This window comes from Mauremys reevesii, linkage group 15, assembly GCF_016161935.1.
Source record: "Mauremys reevesii isolate NIE-2019 linkage group 15, ASM1616193v1, whole genome shotgun sequence".
Taxonomy (NCBI): Eukaryota; Metazoa; Chordata; order Testudines; family Geoemydidae; genus Mauremys; species Mauremys reevesii.
Window position 1 is genome coordinate 38,828,911 of NC_052637.1, and position 12,646 is coordinate 38,841,556.

The following is a 12,646-nucleotide window of genomic DNA, read 5'->3' on the forward strand; positions in this document are numbered from 1 at the left end:
CTCTCCATCTGAAACTTGCACTCAGACTAATTCCATCTAAGACAATTGTATTGAGGTAAATCATTGATGGTATTCCCCCCCCTCCCCCATACACACACACACACACACACTTCCCCCCTCCCTGAAAACTAAACCTTGAAACGTATATTTGTTCCTATGTGACAGACTGGCTCAAAACTACTGGGCATTTCCATCTTCTTTGTACCTATTACTTGCAGACACACTGAAAGAAAGCACCAGTTAGGCTGCTTTATTTCTTTTGGGATTTGTTACTGGATGTATTTTTGTTTTTGAAATATATAATTTGGATGCAAGGTGTAGTAATTTAATATTGCTGAACAGAGACTGTCCATATATGTACTGAAGCTAAAGCAAATGTGTGATCAAAATCAAACTAATAAAAGTGAAGACTGAGTGTAAACCAGTAAGTATGGTACAAAGTCAGGACTTAAATTTCGAGTAGAAGTGGAAATGCAGGAAAAATCCTAAGACTTTAATTTAAAAAAAGCTACTTTTAACAGGACTAATTTTCCAAGGATCATTTGCTAGACACTGCTGCACTGAATGATCAGTAACTGCATTGAGCTATGATTTCTATATACCACTATCTTGTACAGTCTGTACTTGAAGGTGAAAATGGCATTTTAGCAAACGTTCCTTGTTGCATAGTTTAAATTTGTTTGATACCTGAAAATAAATGATGGCTGTTCACCAGGTCGCGAAAAAATCCACTTACCAATGGAGTAGGTCCCCACATTTCTCAGGAGGAATAGGCCATCAGTTCCTGCCCAATGTAAACTCTCATTTTTAAAAAGAAAATTCTGGCCCCTCTCATCTTTCCAGAGAGGCCTCTGGCTAATAGGCTTAGTCCTTCGGCTAATAAACGTTTGGTAAAGAGTTTTTAATCCTGCCATCCAGGATTCTAGCAAACCTAAAAGGCTTTGAGCATGTCTGTAGTATTCCTGACTCTTGGCTAATACTGAGTCAGTATTTTGAACTCCGCATAACTTCAGCAGAAACTTTTTAACTAATGGGCTTTTATTCCATCCTGCTGCTAATGTAAGTAAAACTTTAAAAAAAAAACAAAAAAAACCCCTCACCTGATAGTTCTGAACACAGCACTGTTTGGGATATGGCCCTATGAGTTTATAAGCAAGTTGCCACTTAAAGGGGTGCACAACTATCACAGTCTTCAACTTTCCTGCTGGTTGCCAAGCTAGTCAAGAATCTCTAGGCATTTATCTTTAAAGATGGTTGCTGAAGTTGTTTTCCAACAGCAGCATTTCCTGTTTCAGAATAATCAGTGTTTCATGCAAAAAGATGACTTTTTGGGTCTTTCTGTATTTGATGGTACCATGATGTAGATGAATCTAAGGTGTTTTTTTTAATTACACAGCATTGCAATACAGTGCCATTTGCAATTTTCTTTGCCTTGAACTTGACAACAAATAATTGAATTGCAGAAAATTTAAAACCGCTTTCCTGCGCTTTCAATAGCAGAGAGAGCTTACCTTCCATGAAGCCTTATGAAAAAATATTTTGTAACAACCTCATAGATCCTTTATCTAACAATCGAGATTTGTATTAGCTTTGTATAAATGTTTGTGGCTTACAGTTTTTATATGTGTATCTTTTATAACTTTCCAGGGGCTAACAGCATCTTTATATTGTACATTGCTCTCCTTCCTTTAGTTCAGAATTGGCAATAAATTATTTCTAAAGAAGGTCTTAAAGAAAAAACATCACTTGCTTTTATAAAATGGTTAAATTACTAATAGATTAAAGCCTCTTACATTCAGTTGTACATTGCTCTGTACATACTCTGCAAGTGTTGCCTTTCAGCTATTAATATTTGCCTTGTGTTTAAAAAAAATTACTGACGATAAATAAACATATACAGCTGCATTTGGGTGCTGTGAATTTACTTTACTTTCAGTACTTAACTTTCATTATAATATGATTAAGGGGCCTTGTTTAAGGCTTAAGAACAGCAAAGTTAGACTCTGCCACTGATTTAAAATATTCACTAATGTATTTTGAATTCAAACTTTTGTAGCAAGGACATTGTAATGATTTCTGGTCTTGCACAAACTGTGCTGAAGGGCATCCTTGGCATCCTTTCAGCATAGGAGATACAATGTAAAAATTTAACAAATCAACAGCATTTTTTTCCTCTCACTATCGCACAGCATTTGGTCACCAGTCCTGTGACCAGAATTTCAAAACCCTTAAGATGTTGGGTCATCTGAATGGCACTTATGTGCTTTTTATGGGGTTAAATGGCAAAGCCTTGTATAAATTAATTAGCTTATTCAAAATATAGCTGCAGGGATTTGCAGCCTTCCTTTTGTTGGATCATAGAATACAGCAGTGTCAAGTTTTCATCATAGTATTTTGTGTAGCTACAATACTAAACTGTTAGGAGGATGGTGCTGATCCCCTCTCCATCAGTTAATGGACCTGTGCCTGGGATGCTACATGGCTCCTGCAGTGCTGAAGTCTCACTGAATGCAATGGGAGTTAAGCATGTTGCAGGACCTGGCTCATATTTGTTTGAAGTGTCAAAAATATTGAGTCATCCTCTGATTAAATGCATGATAGCTGCCATCTGCACGGAATTTTCTGCTTTGTTGACCTTAAGTTCAGTGTCAACTCCATCACACCACACTAATCTTCCTATGAAGTAATGGGGGAGGGAAGGAGGTGGCTGCTTTCCATCTCCCCCTCCCCCTTCCTTGTAAAGAACATTCAGCACTAAAAGAGTATGCTATCTTACAGGTTGACTGAGAAAAATACTTGACCTTGTGGAAATTAGGAGATAAAAGGTGTAGTGCAAGATCACTGGAAAAGAAGGTTTTTTTTCCCCTGCTTTGCAATAAGGTTTGATCGAGGTCATCAAGTGTTGCTGTAACTTAGCTGTCCCTGTAGAACTGTTCCTTAAAAATGGTATATCACATCATTGCTTTCACTTTACCACTTACCTTCACACTGAAGAAATGCCTGCACTTGAGTGACTCATCAGTGCTTGCTGAGTTGCTTTGACACCTATGTAATAAGAGGGTTTCTCTGTTTTGAACTGCTTTATATAATCTCCTTTACTTACCCTCTCTTCTGTCTAGAATACAGCCTCTGGTCTTGGAGGGCTAAGCTGAACACTCTTTAGAACTCTAAATGACCAGCCATAGTGCCAAAAACTAGCTAGTACCACGTATTCCCACTTCCCATCGGCAGAAGACAGAAGTGTCGTAGGCCCCTCTGACATCAAGGATTATTTGGGCTTTCCCTTTTGGATATATGAACTATGTAGATCAGGGGTGGCCAACCTGTGGCTCTTGAGCCACATGCGACTCTTCAGAAGTTAATATGTGGCTCCTTGGATAGGCACCAACTCTGGGGCTGGAGCTCCAGGCACCAACTTTCCAATGTGCCGGGGGGTGCTCACTACTCAACTCCTGGCTCTGCCCCCACTCCACCCCTTCCCACCCCTAAGCCTGCAATGCCCTCTCTCCTCTGTCTTCTCCTCCCCCCCCCCAAAAAAACTTCCTGCATGCCAAGAAACAGCTAATTGGGAGGGGGGGTGCTGATTGGTGGGGCTGCTGGTGGGTGGGAGGCACTGGGGGGAGGTGGGAAGAGCTGATGCGGGGGGGGGGGCTGCTGACATATTACTGTGGCTTTTTGGCAATGTACATTGGTAAATTCTGGCTCTTTCTCAGGCTCAGGTTGGCCACCCCGATGTAGATTCTAGACTTCCCAGGTCTGTGTGTGATTGATAGTTCTATGCTACTAAATGAATCTTTTTCTGAAATGTGCAGGCTGCAAGACTGATCTAAAATAAGAACCATTGGTAGTTAATCATACCAGTCAGAAGAGCTTGCAAGTGCCAAACTACGCTACAACGGCAAATAGGGTAAATCTGGGAAGGGGAAAGGAATGAGAAACTGACTGGGACAATATTCAGCCAATAAATGACTAGGTTAGGGAAGAGTCCTGTCTGTCTTAGTTGCCCATTTGAGCAAGCTGAAGGCTTGGTCGCTCTTTTTATTTAAAAAACAAAAGCTGCACTGTGAGTAGTTTCTTAAACCTCTTCCTTCCTGTCAAAGGAGCACAGATTACACAATGAGGAAACTGACACAAGAGCAAAGCTTGCATGAAGCTGCATTGAAATAGCCTCCTGCACAGCTATTTGCATCCAGTTGTGCGGCTGCTCTGCTAGGCAAGCCAGGGAGGTGGTTTCAAACTGACTTCGGGTGCTCATTCCTGGGCAGGTGCTGACTTGCCCATTGGTCCCGTTTCTCAGCTCGAGTGCAAAGTGCCACAGGAGCAGCTGCCTCAAGGAGAAGCATTTGCCGTGCAGGACAGGTGTGTAAATACTACTAAACAGGACCAAAGTCTGCTCTGATTCAGTGCTTGGCTCTTTTGCGTCCAATAAGAAAGGTGCTGGGGAAGCAAGGGGGTGAGAACTCTGCTTATGCTCTAGATCCCAGCAAAATGAAGAGGGTCTATTTTCTGCATATAACACCGGGATTAAGCCAAGGCCACTTATTTCTGTTCACATCGAACAGCTCCCATGATACCTGAAACCTTGTCCTCCAAAAACTGTGCTGTCAACGGATAGTCTTCTCTTGGAAAGCATTGCATATGTAGTCACCAGCCTGAAAAAAAACAACCAAGCACTTGTCTAAAAACTGAGTAACCTCAAGCCTCACAAAACACTTAAATTTACTATATGACTGCAGAAGTTGGCAGCAAAATATTCTTTGTCATGCACGTTTGTATGGATCTCCCATACGTCATTCTCCCATCCTAGTGAATCTAAAAAACAGAGCAGCAAAACCCTTAGGTATGGGGGAATGAAATAAACTTTTTTTTTTTCAATCAAGATATATTAAGGGTGCTTGGTCAGAAACTGGAGTTACTTTGTTTTTAAATTAGTCCAATAATTAGAAGTGATGGGCTTCCTTTAACAGTTTGGAGGGATGGGCTTGAAGCATCAGATTCTAATGTACTACACTTACCTACCCAGGTGTTTAAGCAGAGTGGTATCAGTTTTTGCTGCACTTCCATAAACCACAAGCTCAAATCTTGGAGGGTGGAGGGTGGGCCCATCCGTACAAGGTAGGTAAATGGAGTTCTATACAGTTTACTCTGTAGGGGCATTCTGGATAAGAGCTTAAACCAGGGTCCTGTCGGAACTCTAGTGTTGTTTGTAAGAGTGGTGGTTGAAGGTTTGTTTTAACACATGTGAAGTGTTTTAAAATTAGAAGCTTTTAAACCCAGATTTTTCCCTTTTGAGCTATTTGTTTGGATGTGTGTCATGATTTTATCTTTTGTGGAGTGGTCCAGTGGACAGAGACCAGGCCTGTGATCCAGGAGAATGGGTTCTGTTCCTGATCCTGCTTCTGACTCTTGAGGTGATTGCCGGTGGTTTTGACACGTTGTTGCAAACAGTTGAGTTTTTCCCCACTAGCACCTACACTGTGAGCACTGGGTGCTGAAAAACGGGTGCAAAACATGCTAGTACATGCAGAGGTTCTTGATAGCAGGATCTGGCCTAAATTAGATTCAGCACACCAAGGGATGACCAAGTATAAAGGAGGGAGGGAGGGAATATGGCGAAGGCTCATGCCACATGCTTGTTATGTGCACATCCGATTGATATATTTCAAAAAGAAGGAACTAATGTGAGCACCAAAGAAGGCTGGGGTGGAGGGTTTTTTAAAGTGAGCATTTTACTGTGCAGCAGATCGTACTCTGTTGGATAAAGAGCCTCTTGTGTGTACTGTCTGCAAATAAAGAGTGGACAACAGCCATAACAGGGACCGGCATGAACAATTGCTTATTCTTTGTACCAGTATTTAACTACTTCAGGCTGGGCTGAGTGACACACTGCTCAGCTGTTTCTCTCCCCACCCCCACAAACTGAGACCTGTTTTTTTTCTTTGTGCTCATCTTCAATTGCAAATTAAAAAAAAAAAACAAGATGAAATGAATGACAAGAAGGGTTTGGAATAAAGCACAAGTCCCTTCTGACTCTGGCTGGTTCTACGGTACATGGCTCTGCATTTATGTGATGTTTGTCCCTAACTTGTGTGTAAGATATTATTTTAATCCTCTGTTCTCCCTTCTTTCTCCCCCTCTGCATTGTTTATGTGCAGGCTGGGTAAATGAAGAGCAGGGTTTTTGGACTGCAATTGGGTGCCCCTCCCCACTGAGAAGCTCTCAGAAGAACACGTGAGCAGCCCCACCCTCTGGCAGGCGAGAATGTGGTGGCAGAGTCATAGAAAATCCTTAAACTTCAGTTCAGTAAACAAGCTGCAGAAGATTCAAGATAAGGAATCAAAGCATCCAGAAGAAATGAGAAATACACCCAATAAAGGCAAGAGAAATACTCCCCGCCCCCACGTGTGCAGACAGACACATTGTGTCAGTCTTGTCTCACTCCTCAGGGCTTGATTAAATATTAAGGACTTGATTCTGCAAACCCTGCTTTAGGGTACACCGAGGTAATGCTCCAGTGCAGGTGGAGGCTAGGTGAAGCTTCACATAAAGGTTAATGGGTGAGGCAGAGCCCCCTCCACAGCAAATAGCAGTGCTCTCTCACAACCTTGCTGAGTAGTGAAAGGGGCAGGCCTTTGGGAGACACACAACATCCCTGCAGAGAGTAAGGCTTCAACACAATTGTCAGCCTATGCATAGGGTGGTTGTAAAGCTGTAATCTGCCTCTTGGATGGCTGTTTAGTTCAGGCCAGGATTTAGAGACCCCCTGTGTGAGGCAGGGCCAGCTCCAGCTTACCCTGGTGGGCTGTGGGCCAAAGGTTGCCAATCCTTAGTATAAATCCAATACAAAATAACCTTCACTGTCCTTTTTCGGTGGGTGACATTGAAGAAAAGTGACATTATTTTAAACGTACAAAGGTCAATGACAAGTCAACCTGGATGTTTCTTTCTCTCTCTCTCTCTCTCTGTGTCAAAGCTTCAGTTACTGTGAGGTTGCAGAAGATTTCTTCCCTAATTGGAGAAGACCCCAACTGCCTAAATCAGCAGGGATGAATGCATGGATGGTATTTAGACACTTTTTGTAATTAAACTGCATATTATCACTCATCTAAAACATTAGCAAGGTAAATTGTTTTCTTTATTTCCTGTTCACTGCAGTGGGAATCAAGCGTGAAAGTAGCTGGATGACAGCCAACTACTCCACCAGAGTACAGCTTAGCTTCATTGCTTCCTCCTCTTCCTCGATTGGCTTATAGCAGGCCAAATCCCTCCCTGGGGTGACTCCATTGAGGTTAGTGGAGTTATACCAGAGATGAATTTAGCCCAACACCTTTTCTTAATACTATAACTTGCCTCTATGGTGGAGGTGGTACCGTCTAGTGGCTTGAGCAGGGCACTAGGAATCTAGACTTCTGAGTTTGATTCCAGGAGCTGTTGCAGCCTTGCTGTATGGTGATGGGTAAGTCACTTAATAGCTCTGTGCCTTGGTTTCCCCATCTAGTGAATGTAGGGGCTCATTAATTCTTGGAAAGCACTTTGAGATCCTTAGAGGAAAGGTCCACTCTATACACTTTCAAAATATTATTTAATTATTCATTGATCTAGGATCCCCAGCATGTCTCCATGGGATTTCACAGGTCCAGGCTCTCATGTTTTCCAGATCCTTGCTTGTAATAGTCACCAGCAACTGGAAATAGGTTGTCCCTGTAGCTGGAACGGTTTGGAGCGCATACTCTTGCCGTTTGGGCCTGATTTTCTTTCCCCTGAGTTTGCATTAAAAGGGATTTCTCTTTGACTTAGACATGCCAAACCTAAATGCCTTTCCATCTTTTGGTGACTCCTTATCTCAGCCATTGTGTGGAAACCCAGTAAGCAGAGATCTCAGGGTGATGGCTGTGAAAAATAGGACAAATCTTAAAATACTAATAATAGAGATCCAAGATATGAAATGCACAACCAGTTTGTTCTGAGCACAGGATTGGGATCCAGCAACTCCTGAGTTCTAATCCTGTCTCACTATGAGTTCCACTTTGTGACTTTGGACAAAGCAGATAATGTCCCTGCCTCCGGGCTTGTCTACAGTTAGACCAGTGTATAATAAGATGTGAACTGAAACTGCTATAGTTATACTGTGTGTACACTTATTCTGGTATAAGATTGGCTTTTCCTGGTTTAATTTGTCACTTTTGAAGGGGTTTAAACTAATCGGCAAAAAAGTCACTCTTATTTTGGAATAAGTGTGTCCACAGGAGTAGTTATTCAGGTATAATTATACCAGTATAACTAGTGAAACTTTCCCATGTAGACAAACCCTCATTTTTTCCATCTGAGCAGTGAGCACAATTATACCTGCTGGCAGGATTCAGTAATGTTAGTAAAGTCCTTTTTGAAGATTAAAAGCATTATATAAGTGTTAGATCTTCATTTGCTTGTTTTTTGTTATAAACCAGTCAGGAAACTGTCCAGTGTGCTGGAGAAAGGCTGCTCCTGGCAGAAACCAGGAACTCTTAATATCTGGGGGGTTTGTTTGTTTGTTTTTGTTTCTTCAGGGGAAATCCCTCAAGGTTGCTTGCATTCAGAAGGCAGAAAGGATCACAGCTGCGGGTGAGAGCAAGTTTCCATGACCGATTCAGTCAGTTTTCTCTGCTGTTAGCCACTTTTTGACACAGTTAATGTCGATTGTGTTTGTGGAATTTACAACAACAAAAAATTAAGTACATCAGAAGCAGGAAGTCAAACAATCCATGGGGCCACTGGATGATCAAGGTGCACTGCGAAAGGTTCACTCAAGGAAGACAAGGCTGATGCAGAGAAGCTAAATTAATTCTTTGCATTGGTCTTCACTGCAGAGGATGTGAGGGAGATTCCCACACCTGAGCTGGTCTTTTTAGGTGACAAATCGATGGAACTGTCCCAGATTGAGGTGGTGATAGAGGAGGTTTTGGAACAAATGAATAAGCAGTAAAAAGTCACCAAGACCAGGTGGCATTCACCCAAGGGGTCTGAAGAAACTCAAATATGAAATGCCAGCATGACTAACTCTGGTATGTAACCTATCACTTAAATCAGCCTCTATACCAGATGACTAGAGAATAGCTAAAGTAATGCTGATTTTTTTAAAAAAGGCTCCATAGTTCAATTGTGTCAATTACAGGGCCATAAACCTAATCTCAATACCAGCAAAGTGGTAGAAACTAAAATAAAGAACAGAATTATCAGACCTATAGATGAACATGATTTGTGGGGGATCCATACTAGGGCCTGTAGTTTTCAACCTATTCATAAATGATCTGGAAATGCCTGGGTGACAAAATGGCAGATGAAATTAAATGTTGGCAAATGCAAAGGAACACATGTTGGAAAACATAATCTCAATAATACATACAAAGTGATAGGGTCTAAATTAGCTGTTACTACTCAAGAAAGAGATTTTGGAGTCATTGTAGATAGTTCTCTGAAAATATTAGCTCAAGGTGCAGTGCCAGTCAAAAAAGCTAACACAACAGACAAAAAAAACCCCAGGAACCATTAGAAAGACAGTAAATATAATGCCGCTATATAAATACAGGGTACGCCTACAGCTTGCAAACTGCATGCAGTTCTGCTTGCCTCATCTCAAAAAAGATATCAGAACTGGAAAAGGTACAGAGAATGGCAACAAAAATGATTAGGGGTATGGAACAGTTCCCATAATAGAATTGAAAGAGTGGGACTGCTCAGCTTGGAAAAGAGATAACTAAGGGGTGCTATGCTAGAGGTCTATAAAATCATGAATACTGTGGAGAAAGTGAATAAATAAGTGTTATTTACCCTTTCACACAACACACAAACCAGGAGTCACATAATGAAATTAATAAGCAGCCCGTTTAGAACAAACAAAAGGAAATACTTCTTCACACAACACACAATCAACCTGTGGAACTCAGTGCCAGGGGATGTTTTGAAGGACAAAAGTATAACTGAGTTCAAAAGAGAATTAGATAAGTTACTGGAGGACAGGTCCATCAACAGCTATTAGCTGACATGGTCAGGAATGCAACCCATGCTCTGGGGGTCCCTAGCCTCTGTGTGCCAGATGCTAGGAGTGGATGACAGGTGATGGATCACTCGATAATTGTCCTGTTCCGTTCATTCCCTCTGAAACATCTGGCATTGGCCACTGTCATAAGACAGGATACTGGGCTAGATGGTCCATCAGTCTGATCCAGCGTGGCTACGTTTGTATATCTCGGTTGAGGGGAAATAGCTATTGAACAAACTTCCAGAGGAGACTAGGGAAATTCATCTGACTGGTCTTTTGGATACACTACAAAACTTTTTGAAAAAATCTTTCCACTACAAGCGTGATACTCACAATATTTAATCCTAATCCCCCCAAAAGGGTTAGTTGCTCAAATCTGAATAATCAAAAACTAAAACCCTACTGAAAGAGTTCTACTCCTAAAAGGGAGAAATTCCAGAGACTCCATGAAATTCAGGAAGGACTTGGCTGTTGACATTGATTTTTTTTCACGGCTGGTACTCAGAGTCTATGGTAAACTATCTCATTACCAAGCCACTCTCTCAAAGATAACAGTTCATGTTTGTTTGTTCCTGGCTGTAACTCTGCTGAGGTCAATAGAGTTACCCTAGGAGTGACTTTGCCCAATACGATTTAGAATTTGAGAGAGTCCCTTCCCCATGCTTTGTTGCACAAGTGTAATGAGACTCTCAGAAATAGAGCATCCTCCTCAGAACTTGCAGACAGGCATAAAATGATGGCTAGACATCCTAAAGCCAGACACAGCATTTCTCACAGGGCACTTCCGCACGTCTCAGGATGCCATGCTAACGCAGCTGAAATGACAGGAAATGACATCTGAGTTTGAGGGGGATTTTTTCTTTACAGAATGGCAGCTGCGAGAACTGCTTTCTTCCTGAAAACCCTCCAAGAGGCAGAGCTAGTTAATTCCTGTAAAAACCACAGATATATCAGCTGAATCTTTCACAGGGCCCCTCCCTGTATCTCATGCTGCACCTTGCAGCTGGGATAACAGGAAATAACAGTTGTTTCTCTGCTGCCTATAGCAGCTTAGATAACACTGTACCCCAAGCTGCCCAAAACGAGGAAAATTCCTGCAAATTCATTAGATTTAAGCCTGGTCTACACACAGAGATATTGCACTGATTTAACTAAGTACTAAGGAATTGAATTAAGCTAAATCAATATTAATTAACTGATCATGTAACTGTGTCCACCCAAGGGGGTTGCACTGATTTTAATTACATCAGTTTAGAAATTGATTTAGTTAAATTGGTGGAAAAATATAAGTAGGAGTTAGATGCCCAAATCCATGGGAGTGGGGCATTAACTGCCAGCCTAAATGCTAGACTGTCTTTCCATCAGCATAGGTAGTGTCCTGTTAGAGCCCAATCACATGTGAGCTCTCTAGTTTGGCCTTTGCCAGTGCTGTGGATCCAGATTTACTAAGGGTACCGAGGCCATAAACTCCTTCCTCCTTTAAAGAGTAATTGTTGGCAATGCTGTTTCTGAGCCATTCATGTGGCTCTGCCCTGTGTCACGAGCCTTTTTAAAATCCCACAGCCATCATCAGTCTTGAAGCTCATCTGTCTAGGGATCTGAATGCAGAACTCCCATCATCTAGCCTTAAAATAACACTCCACTCACTTGTACTATGGTGCCACAACAGGTTGAGAGAGTTCTGGTATCCTATAGTGGCTTCATAAGAAATGTAAAGGCTCCCTGGATACAATTAAATGACTCCAAACAACTCAAATACAGCTGCTGGGATTGAATTGAGCTAGCTTGCAGAAGTTTACCAAACTGGTATTACTTTTAAAAGAGGATGTTTTCTCATGTTCCAGAATTTAAGCTTTCATTTATAAAAAGTCTGTAGCCCCTGTGTTTGCAAAGAAAATCTTTGCATTTTGAAGCAAGTACAAACTGGTGGAAGGACATCTGTCTGAGACTGCACACAGCCTAAAGCAGTACTTCTGCAATGTGTTGGCTCTGTAGCTTAATGTCAATAAAAAAAAAAATATTTGTTTTAACTATTGCAGTACTGATCAAAATATGCAAGAAAGAAGAGAGATGATCATATTATTTTGAGAAACTATAGTCCACTGTGGGTAATGTCTCATTTTATTGTCTCGAGTGGGAGCATGCCACTATTTTTCTTCCATCCCTGCCCCCTCAGGGCATCCCTATGGAAGTTTTAAACAACCAGAAAACAGAAATACATGGCCAGGATTAGATCCCTACAGAAATGGTACAGAAAGCTGCATAACGTAAACCTGTGTTCTTTGGATGTCATTGCCTAGTAGGCCATCCACCCCATCTGGGGCCCAGTTCCAGGCAACTGCCCTAACTTAGGTTGGTCCAGGGCCGGCGCTTCCATTTAGGCGACCTAGGCGGTCGCCTAGGACACCAGGATTTGGGAGGGCGGCATTTCGACGGCAGGGGGTCCTTCCGCACTCCAGGTCTTCGGCAGCAATTCTGCGGCTGGTCCTTCACTCGCTCCGGGACCCGCTGCCAAAGTGCCCCGAAGACCCGGAGCGCGGAAGGACTCCCCCCCCCCCCGCAGAATTGCCGCCAATGACCAGGAGCGCGGAAGGACCCCCGCCTAGGGTGCCAAAAACCCTGGCGCCG